At 33.2% G+C, this 8,766-nt stretch overlaps 1 long non-coding RNA gene across 1 annotated transcript; it reads left to right on the top strand.

Annotated features, from left to right (window-relative positions):
• Window positions 1-1,772: 1,772 nt before the first annotated feature.
• On the top strand, window positions 1,773-4,070 carry LOC117318141. The gene is made up of 3 exons (XR_004530301.1): window positions 1,773-1,921; window positions 2,033-2,114; window positions 3,829-4,070. It is a non-coding gene; the product is annotated as an uncharacterized LOC117318141 (long non-coding RNA).
• The last annotated feature ends 4,696 nt before the right edge of the window (window positions 4,071-8,766 follow it).

Genomic DNA, 8,766 nt, shown 5'->3' with positions numbered 1-8,766 from the left:
AACCTACATATGAAATTTGAGAAAGATCTCTTCAGTACTTCCTCAGAAAAAGCGATAACAAACTTCAATTGTTAAAATCCAAGATGGCTGCCTGTCGGCCATGTTGTTTTCCGATCGGTCCCAAAATGTAATATGCATAACTAAGCACCAAGGGGAACCTACATATGAAATTTGAGAAAGATCCCTTCAGTACTTTCTAAGAAATAGCGATAACAAGAATTGTTTACGGACGGACGGAGGGACGGACGGACCACGGACCACGGACGCAGGGCGATTTGAATAGCCCACCATCTGATGATGGTGTGCTAAAAAGGTATTCACTTTTAATTTATTGCATTTTTAGTACAATATTCACACCCTTGAAATGCGTTTTTTTTTGGGGGGGGGGGGGGGGCAGTTTTTTTTAAAGTTTATCTTTTTATCTCAGAGGACCAATCATTGCTCAGAGGACGTGAATAATTACAACTTAGCATTGATAAGTCACGACATGAACAAACTCAGTTGTTATAAAAGATAAGCAGTTTGTTATATCCCAACACAGACGTTCATAAACGTACGTACATAGAACATGATGATATAATTTACTTCACGTGGGACGATGGGTCGCTCACCCACAAAAATATTTTCCGGAAAACCCAAGCTTCATTCATCCCCATGGGATTAATATAGCATGGTCTTTGTCAGTGCATCGCATATTTTCTGGATGTTTGCGCTTTTGACATTAATCTTGTAGTAGCATGCACAATTATGCCGCATTGGACACAAACTCCAGCGGTAAACAAACACACGTGTGTAACACTTGTGTCATTTTGATCGTCCAAACTCTCAGACGCTTTGATTTAACTCCATATAAGTAAAGCGTTTTTATGATCTCGATATGACGTAAATTGCAATAAACATTTTAATCTGAAAACAGCGCACACGATGTTTTGTCAGTGAACACATTAAACAAAACAATCAATTGGTCATATATCTATAAGCCAGATCGTCAGATTATTCACAAAGGACATCTGCAGGAGAATTGATCTCGTAGCATTACAGTAGCCTAGTTAGTGCTGTTACTGAAACGTGCACATCATGTGTGTAGGCTACCTCACGAAAAGTGGGACCACGCACCAAAAGTTAACCGACCCCGTCAGACACAAGCTGATCACCGAAGACCTCATACTCGGGGCATCAATTAGAATGTAATTAGCGGCAGTCTACTGTACCGAACTCATTGAATTTTGTAAATACCTGTGTACCTGAGGAGTGTCCAGTTCACCTGCTGACATAGCGGTGTCCTGGGGCGTTAATTAATTAGTTACATCGTTGTCATGCCTGACTGCCTATGATTTGTTGCATTGGCCAGTTTACCTGGGTATCTCACCTGTGCACAATATTATCGGTATCAAGAATATAACCGAACATATGACTCGTTAGTTTCTCTGTACAGACACTTATGCATGTGTGCAATCATGTGCACTGTGAAAGAGTACGATGTTGCAGTAATCATAGTAATAATTAAATAAAAATATATAACAACAACTAAAATATATATATAATAATAATATCGATAGGATTTCTCATGATATCGTAGGCGGCCTAATAACTTTATTCGACATTTTTCTTCTTCGTTCACTTGGCCCTACTATACACATGTATACCCACCGCCAGGCGGCGCTCCCTTCAGTTTAGCGGGAGATTTGTATTACAAGTGGCGGCCATTTTGTTTGTTTACGGAAACGTGATGAAAGCTTAGACCTAGAACAAAATCACGTTATATATACAGTACGGTATATATTTGCAACATTTAATTTCCCCACTCACGGAATACAATCGACAAACTGGGAACAGAATATCAAATTTCGTCTAGCTTTTGGCGACTTATGATACCCCTTTCACCGGCAAACACTGAATTATCGGACAACATGAAATCAGGGTAAGTTATGTTCTAATTTGTCTTCGAATCGCAGATTTTGTCGCTCTCGCGATCGTCATACATTAAACAACATTGAGTGAATATGTTCATATGAAATACTTCATGTTTCAGGACTAAATTCACCAGCATTCATGATCCTCGGACCACCCGCCCCCTACGCACAGCCGATTTATAAATGTTGCATCTTTCAATCGTAAGTTTAATTTGCTTGCCAAGTGATTATTTTTTAATCCTTCACCTTCACATTCAGGGTCAATATTATAATATATTTAAAATGGATTCACAAATATATGTGGCCATACACGTTTTTCATTTATGGCGTTTGGTATGAACGTCCCAAAGTATATATAATATACTTCGTTTTTCAATGGATTTTCTTGAAATTCGATCCACTATATATTGGGGTAGGCAATAATTCGTCAGCTATTTTACCTGATAATTTTTTTCATGTTTTCCCGTACATTTGTTACTATTTTTTACTGAAATAGACGAATATATGCACCATAATTTATGGTAAGTATGAACATTTTGTTCTTTATTCCTAATTATACGCACAACACTATTTTTTTTTAAATGTAATTAACATGCAATTAATATCTACGGAATCGGCTACGGTAAATTAAATATATATAGAAATGAGAGGGATTGTTACTTGTTGTGTGCGTGAAATTTCAAGGAAATCCAATAAAATAAAGTCCTAATTGAAAATTTGTCAAAGTATACGTATTTAAAATAGATCTACAAAGTAAAATCTATATACAATTTTAGCACATTTTATTTATTATACATAGACCATTGGAAAATTTGAGAAGAATCTTTCTTCTTTTATTTTATGTGAATTCATTTAAAATGTTTTATTGCTGAATTAACACACATTGATTACTCTCACCATCAGTTTCCCTTTTAAGTTGATCATCCCCGCCCCCAATATATTAGCTTGTATGCAATGCAAGATGGCTGACAGGCTGTCATTTTGAATTTTATAATTTTGAAGTTTCTCAGAAAGTTATTTATGGATCTTATTCAAAAGAAACATTTTAGGCTTCTTTTTTCAAATTCATAAGATCTAGAAGAAGAGAAAAGTGATTCCTTATTTGGGAATCACTTTTCTCTTCCTTCTTAGGCTAAAGAACAGTCTTGTATAAATGATATATATAAAATTGATATTTATATAATAATCATACAATTACATGATATCTCTGGGGGTATCTTCTTTTTGATTTGACATGATAAGTTGTGTTTGTTAGCCTATAGTAATTACTTCTGTCTCCCAGCCCTCTAATTTTGCTGCTGTCTAATAATTCTAGAATTTATTGACAAATTTACACGAAATGGGCCAGGTACAGTTCACAAAATTATGTCAAAACCCAGGGTCAAAGCTCATGAAGGTCATTAGATTGAAAGGTCAAGGTAATTTTTTTTTCTTTTCATCAATATTTTGTTTTGGCATGATGAAGCAAATTTAGTTGGAATTAAACTAGGTGTAAACTGACAAGGTCAAGGTCAAATTTTGAGTTTTTTTCACTGATTAAATATTTTGTTTCAAGGCTAAAGCAAAGTTGGTCAGAATTAAACATTATAATAATGCATGGAGTCAACTGACCAAAGGTCAAGGTCACTTGGTCAAAGGCCAAGGTCAGATTTTGTTTCAATATAATTCCAACCAATATTACTCAGTGATTTAGGCAGATGGGTTCTTGATGATTATGGGAGATATATATTATTTATTGCCTCATGATGAAATTGATGGGGTCCTTTAAATTTTCAGTGTTCTAGTTAATAAATTATAATAACCCAATTAACTCTCAGCCTGTCCTAGTTATTAAGTTATTACACCGAAACCAGCGTTACAATATGTAAATAGATCACTAACTGTTTTCTTTTCTTTTCTTTTTGATGGACTATAGAGTGTCAATCCCAAGAAGAACCCTGATCAGCTCCTGGAAAAATCAGTGTTCTTGCAGTATTGTCAGTCAAATCTCAAGGAAAGGATCCCAGAAGAGGAACATTTACATTATTTCAGACTTTTTTCTTTCCTGTGTAACAATGCCTCAAACAGCTAACACATTTTATATAGTATACAATACAATGTGTATTAATAACAGTCCAGTTAGAGTGCTATGTTATGCAGTAAAAATACTTAATTCTTGATGACATGTTGGTTTTATGTTTACATTAAACGGTAGTTATAATATATACTAAAGAAACATAGTGGATAATGCCTTGTACAGGAGCAGGAGTATGACAGTGTAATAGTACATGACTGCTGCGTTCATCCATGGAAGGAGTCTAGATCTGTTATTCGAAATAAAGCTTTCCATGAGGACGAAAAATAGTGCTTTTGTTAGTCTTTCAAGAAAATGTGCAAAGTGAAAGGAGATTTCCATGATGTTTTATGAATAGTAATTCATTGGTCTAGAAGACATGTATTTAATAAGTATATTTCTGGATAAAAAAACATTCTGAAGCAAAATCTTTTTATATTTTTCTGTACTTTTTCCATACTTTTTCTGTAACTTTTCTATACCTTTTTTGTACCTTTTCAGTACCTTTTTCATACCTTTTTAGTACCTTTTTTGTAACTTTTTAGTACCTAGAAAAAGTTATAACTTTTTTGTACCTTTTTCATACCTTTATAGTACCTAGAAAAAGTTATAACTTTTTTGTACCTTTTTCATACCTTTATAGTACCTAGAAAAAGTTATAACTTTTTTTAACTTTTTAGTACCTAGAAAAAGTTATAACTTTTTTGTACCTTTTTTATACCTTTTCTGTACCTTTTTAGTACCTTTTTTGTAACTTTTTAGTACCTAGAAAAAGTTATAACTTTTTTTTAACTTTTTAGTACCTAGAAAAAAGTTATAACTTTTTTGTACCCTTTTCATACCTTTTCTGTACCTTTTTAGTACCTAGAAAAAGTTATAACTTTTTTTTAACTTTTTAGTACCTAAATTATACCTATTTTTGTGTGAAATGTAACTTTTTTATACCTTTTTTGTACCTTTTTTATACCTTTTTTGTACCTAATAAAAGTTATAACTTTTTTTAGGTACAGAAAAGTTATCAAAAGTTATAACTTTTTAGTACTAGATTGGAACCGCTGTTTAAACATGGTTCCAATCTAGCATCAAAAGTTATAACTTTTTTGTACCTAAAAAAGTATAACTTTTTTGTACCTTTTTTTGGTATGGGTTATTTCCCTCGATGTCTAAAAAAAGATGTATACTATCTAATTCTCTCGTTACTGTCTAAAACTAGGTGATGTGTCCTATTATTCTTCAATTTTAACTATTTTTCCTGGTCGGTACTAGAAATATTGGACAGTGTCTAAAATTGGAGAAAACGACTAGTTTTCTTGGGACAAGGACTAATTTTGACAGATTTGCCTCGGGCTATTTTATGGCACAGCAACACCAGCACTGCTAGCTGTATACTACCTTACCTGGACGGGGTGTTCTCTGAACGCCAACATTTTTTTAAACAATAGATAGGTGTTGTTTCAGGAAACAATGGGGATGCAATTATATACTGTTTCATATAAGTTGTCCTTTTTTACCTGTACAGTCAACTGAGATTTACATGTGTTTCACTAGGAATATATCATAAATATATTTTTCCCCAGCTTTTTGTACATGCCCACATTCAATAAATGGTAACAAATATATGATACAATGTACCATGTAATAACATCATGTTTTTATATATATGTACTTATACAGATCACATTTACTAGAAATGTTCAAAGAGTTAAATATAGTTTACTTAGCTTGATCCTCTAAACGTTGTTTGATCAAAGGTAATAAACTGAGGAGCAAGTCGCATCCATATAAAACCCAATCCAAGTTCAAAAAGTTCCTGTTTTACAAACTCTAGCTAATTAGATTTTGGATAAGCTTTTTCAATTTCTTGAGACAAAAATCTGTAAATTTCATTCAAAATACAATATGTACAATTATCATGATTTAACAACAAACTAATATTTTATGTGATTAAAAAACGTGGTTATTTCTTAATCTTAAAAACGGAGATAGATTATCGCCTAGTCGGACCCCGGAAGAACTAAAAAATACAGTTGAGAATACACCATCTTTACTTACTTGGGCCTTGATACAATTGTACAAATTTTTAATAATTCGAAAACATTTGCATCGATGTTATTGATATTATTGATCAAAGATTTATTCCAAAAAAGACCAATTCGCCATACACTATCAAACGCCTTTTCAAAATCTATAAAGGCGCAAAACAATTCTTCGAAACCCTTCCTGATTTTCGAGAATGAGTTCAATTTTATTAGCATATTCATTTAAACGGGGATCGAACAAACTACCATTATTTTTAAAAACAGGAATAATAGATAAGAAAAATAATTTAAGTAATGAGTATACCTTTGATATTAGCATTGTCACATCAGAGAAGATTACTGAGGCTGACATCAATTCTGTGAAAGGAACAGAGCTCATGGACAGCGAAGATGACGATGATGATGGAACTGACCCGGAAGTTTACATGCGTCACAGATCGCGAGGCCCTCGAATGCCTTGACAACATGAAACGTGTGCACATGTGCTGTGCGTGCATACATGGTGTTGCACATTGGAAATACGACCCCACATAATACGAAACCCGTATAGTACGAAAACATTTGAGGGGTCCCCTGAAATTCGTCATAGCCGGGTTGGACTGTATACATAATCACGTTTTGAAAAGTAGGAAATTTAAAAGTAGGAAAACATCTTCTCTTAATATTTATTTTCAAACATTCCAAAGAAACTGTTAATGTTATATATCTAAATGGAGTTCATTTGAAAATCGTACGCTTTGCATAAGCATCTAGTATTTGTAAACTACAAGACAAAAACACATTACGTTATAAAGATGGCAAATATAAATGATATATTAGCTATTTAAAAGTGATTTTCTCCTAAGCTTAGCATGAATCAATATCTTCCAAAATTCCGTTACTTTGTAAACCGATGGTCGGTAATAAAAGTATGAGTAGATATATTGTAACTCTTGATTCTGAATAAATTGACACAACAATATAAGATGATTTTCATCTACATCTTAATAACTTTCACATGGCGTATCTACCAGTATTAAAATTCAACGAATGTGCACTCAACTTATATGTACAGAGTGTATAATTATATGTATATTGCTGTTTGGATATACTTTTCTATATAAAGCTGTATATATTTCACTATTTCATTTATCGCATTAAACATTTTTTGGGGAAAATAAACAGTTATAATTAAAGACTTTAATTTTAAGACTGTGATAAATTCAAATAATAATTTTTGACATAAAAATCATATTCAGAAATATAATATTGTATTGCATTTTTTTTAGAAATGATATATTAAACTTTAGAAAAAAATACACATATAAGTATATGATGTTTAATTTAAAATCCTTCAATTTACCTACAAGTGAGTATCAACAGTAAACATTTACAGGTAAATTTACCTGTTAGCATTGAGACTCCTTTTTGGAAAAAGACTATAATCACTATCAAAACAAACTGCCCTACAGGTGAATTCAAAATGTTGGCGTTCAGAGATACACCCACCTGGACAGCAGTAATCCCTGACCACCAAGCTCAGTGGCTAGCCCTGGCCTGGAGCGCTCATCCATGAAGCTGTCTTATATAATTACCTAATTGATGGATCAGGTCTTGAAATAATTAGGACACAATAGGGAAATATTTCATCATTGTGATAATTTATTTGTGAAAATTAAAATACATATGTCTAAAGTTTAGTGATATGAAAAGGACTACCCAAAAAGCTGATGAATATTTCGAGGTACGGACAAAAGCCCCCCCGGACATTAGCCCCTAGGACAAAAGCCCCCCCCCCCCCCCCCCCCCCCCCCCCCGGACATTAGCCCCTTCACACTAATCAAAAAGTGGACAAAAGCCCCTTCATAAAAAAAATTAAATATTCATTTTTTTTTTAAATTACAATATATGTTTTAGCAGTGGTTATATTAAGTGCTACATATATATGTAAGTGACTTCAGTCACCAGTGGCTTCTGCAATGTAAACAACTACTTGGACTGTTACATAAACAATAATCTGTTACACAGGTGTTTGGTAGGTTTTTCATTGATTTTACTGTTACATAAACAATAAGCTGTTACACAGGTGTTTGGTAGGTTTTTCATTGATGTTGTATTCTCCTCGAAGGAAATATATCATTAATGGCTTCATGTGTATCAACAGTGAAATTTCTATGTTTGCACAGGTATAAATTGTTTTTATATTGTTCCTTTGATCTTAATCATTCCTAAAATTAAAATTACAACACAGAGCAACATGTTTTGTAGGCATCTTTGATTATCAATATTTGCAGTATATTACAAATTTCAGAGATAAAAACAGCAGTATATATACAGTTTTTGTTTTTCAAAAGTACAGATTTATATAAAGTATACCAGCTAAATTTATAATGAAGGGGCTTTTGTCCGGGGGGGCTAATGTCCGGGGGGGCTTTCGTCCGGAGGGGCTTTTGTCCTAGGGGCTAATGTCCGGGGGGGCTTTTGTCCTACACTCGAATTTTTCATCAATTAAAGGATTTATTCAGAAAAATGGAGAACAAACTGTTTATTGAACATAATCATAGACGTATATATCACAATATTGTATGTGTTTTAGTGACTAAATGCTATATCTATCTTTGATAACACAATAGCTTAGCAGATAATGACAATTAGTCAGCGACAGTGGTACATGTATACAGGATAATACAATATTTCACACTTTTCAAGTTTGCATTGTGACACTGTATTTCATTGCATCATAAGCAAAATTATATGTCTGCAAATATCTTATCTGTCATCA

The sequence above is a fragment of the Pecten maximus genome, chromosome 2 (assembly GCF_902652985.1).
Source record: "Pecten maximus chromosome 2, xPecMax1.1, whole genome shotgun sequence".
NCBI classification, from domain to species: Eukaryota; Metazoa; Mollusca; class Bivalvia; order Pectinida; family Pectinidae; genus Pecten; species Pecten maximus.
The sequence above is the reverse complement of the archived record's forward strand: the minus strand, read 5'-3'. Positions and strand labels throughout refer to the sequence as shown.